Source organism: Cryptomeria japonica, chromosome 9 (genome assembly GCF_030272615.1).
Source record: "Cryptomeria japonica chromosome 9, Sugi_1.0, whole genome shotgun sequence".
Classification (NCBI taxonomy): domain Eukaryota; kingdom Viridiplantae; phylum Streptophyta; class Pinopsida; order Cupressales; family Cupressaceae; genus Cryptomeria; species Cryptomeria japonica.
Window position 1 is genome coordinate 224,212,143 of NC_081413.1, and position 2,365 is coordinate 224,214,507.

The window sequence follows — 2,365 nt, forward strand, 5'->3', positions numbered from 1 at the left end:
TGGATATCTAGGGATTTCCTCCATTAGGATCCTCTGCATATATTTGTTGGCCAAAATCCTGGCCCAACCTCGGTCTTGCTCAACATACCACCTCCAGTACAATTTACCTGCAAGTGCTTCCCCAAAAAGAATAGACTGCCTTAACCCAAGCCCCCCCGATTGCTTCGGGCTACATACCAAGTCCCAATTGACCAGACTCCATTTTGAAGAGGTGAGATTACCTGCCCATAAGAATTGCCTATCCAGAGAGTCCAAACCCTGCAAGAACCACTTAGGACCCACCTGAAGCATACATCGATAGATCGGAAGAGCCTAAACCACCGACTGAATCAGTTGAACCCTCCCCGCAAAGGATAACTATATATGAGTCTAATGTTCAACCTTCACGTGGAATTTATCCAAGATCCCCTGCTAGGACTCCCTAGGAGGGTTGCCAGGAGAAATAGGGATGCCCAAATACGTCAAGGGCAGGGAGCCAACTTGGAATCTCAAGATAAGAGCAATCCTCCTTTGAATAGATTTAGGAGTGTTGAAAAAGAGGATAGAAGATTTATCCTCATTGATCATCTGGCCAGAAGCCGCAAGATAAACATCCAGGACCTTATGCAAATTAGTAGCTTCATTAATTTGAGCTAGCCCCATAAGGGTTGTACCTTCCACAAAACTGCAAGTGAGACTGCAACTGCAAGTCATTACCCCATCTCCAACCCTAAATAGTACCCAGACCCACATTATGCTTAATCAACTTCCCCAGACCCTCAGCAAGAGGAATGAATAAATAAGGTGAGAGGGGATCCACTTGGCGTAGACCCCTAGAAGCACCAAATAGCTCAGTATGGTCTCCACTGATAAGCACATAGAAAGAGATGGATGTAACACAACTCATAACCCATTGGATCCACTCATCAGCAAAACCAAAATCCCTGAGGATCTTCTGAAGGAAGGACCACCAAACTCTATCATACACCTTAGCCATATCTAGCTTGATAAACATAGCTTTTTCCTTGGAGATTGCCATAAAATGAATGGTCTCCATAGGAATGACCACCCCATCCATAATTTAGCACCCTTACACAAACCCACTTTGCTCCTCAGAAATAACATTCCCTAGGCACTTCTTCAATCTATCCACTATCAGCTTAGAGATGATCTTATAAATCACATTGCAGAGGAAGATAGGGCAAAGCTGGCCTAACCGGTCGCCCCCTTCACACTTGGGGATTAGAGCAATGAAGGTTGCATTCAATGCCCTAAGCATCTGCTTATTCCTCAGGGACTCCTAGACTACTTCCAATAAATCCAACTTAATTATATCCCAAAACTCTTGAAAGAATTCAACCGGGAACCCATCTGGTCTAGGAGCCTTTCCTTTCCTCATGTGGGAGACAATCCTCTCAAGTTCTTCCAGCAAAATGGGACACAAAAGCTGCTCATTCATCTCCCTCGAGACAAAAGAAGGGATGCAAGATAGAACCAAATTCTCCTCCACTATTTCCCCCTAAGAGTCCTCCCTAAAGAGGGACTGGAAAAACTAGAGAGACTCCCTAAACATCTCTTGCAAGGATAAGCATTGCTCACCTTTGTCATTAACCAGAATAGGAATGGAATTTCTATGCCTTCTTGCTTTCACTAAGTTGAAAAAGAAACTAGTGTTCTTGTCCCCCTCATTCAGCCAATCAATACAAGCTCTTTGCTTCCAATATATTTCTTCCTTAAGCTCCCATTCCTTTACTGCCTTGACAGCCCTGTCTTCCTCTCTAAGCAATTCCTCAAACAAACCATGCTCTCTGATTTCATTGGTGATCTGATTCAACACAATCTGAGCCGCTTTCTTCTCAAGAAAAATATTCCTGAAACCTTGTCGGTTCCACTGTTTAAGCTGAAGCTTAACAAATTGCAGCTGCTTGGCAAAAGAGTACATTGCAGTGCCAAAGGCCGGCCTCCCTTTCCTCCACTAGTCCACAACAAGAACCTACAAGGAAGGGTCCCAAAGCCACATAAGTTGGAATTTGAATGAAGGTGAATGGGCCACCTGAGCTGAAGATGAAACTAGCTTGATAGGCCAATGATTCGACCCTCTCCAGTCCAAAATCTCAAAACTTGTGGACCACTCCCCGCCAATCCAGAAACAAGAAACCAGAAAATGATCCAACCGTTCAGCAATCCAATTCTCTCCCACCCTCCTGTTGTTCCAAGTGAACAAACCATTACTAGGCTTGATATCAACTAGCTGTAGCAAGGAGATACTATCCTGGAAAAGGAAAGAAGAAGTTTCCAATTGCATTACACCCCCCTTCTTTTTCACTCAACTCCAAGATGGCATTGAAGTCTCCTACCATAATCCAAGGATGAAAAGGGGCCAACC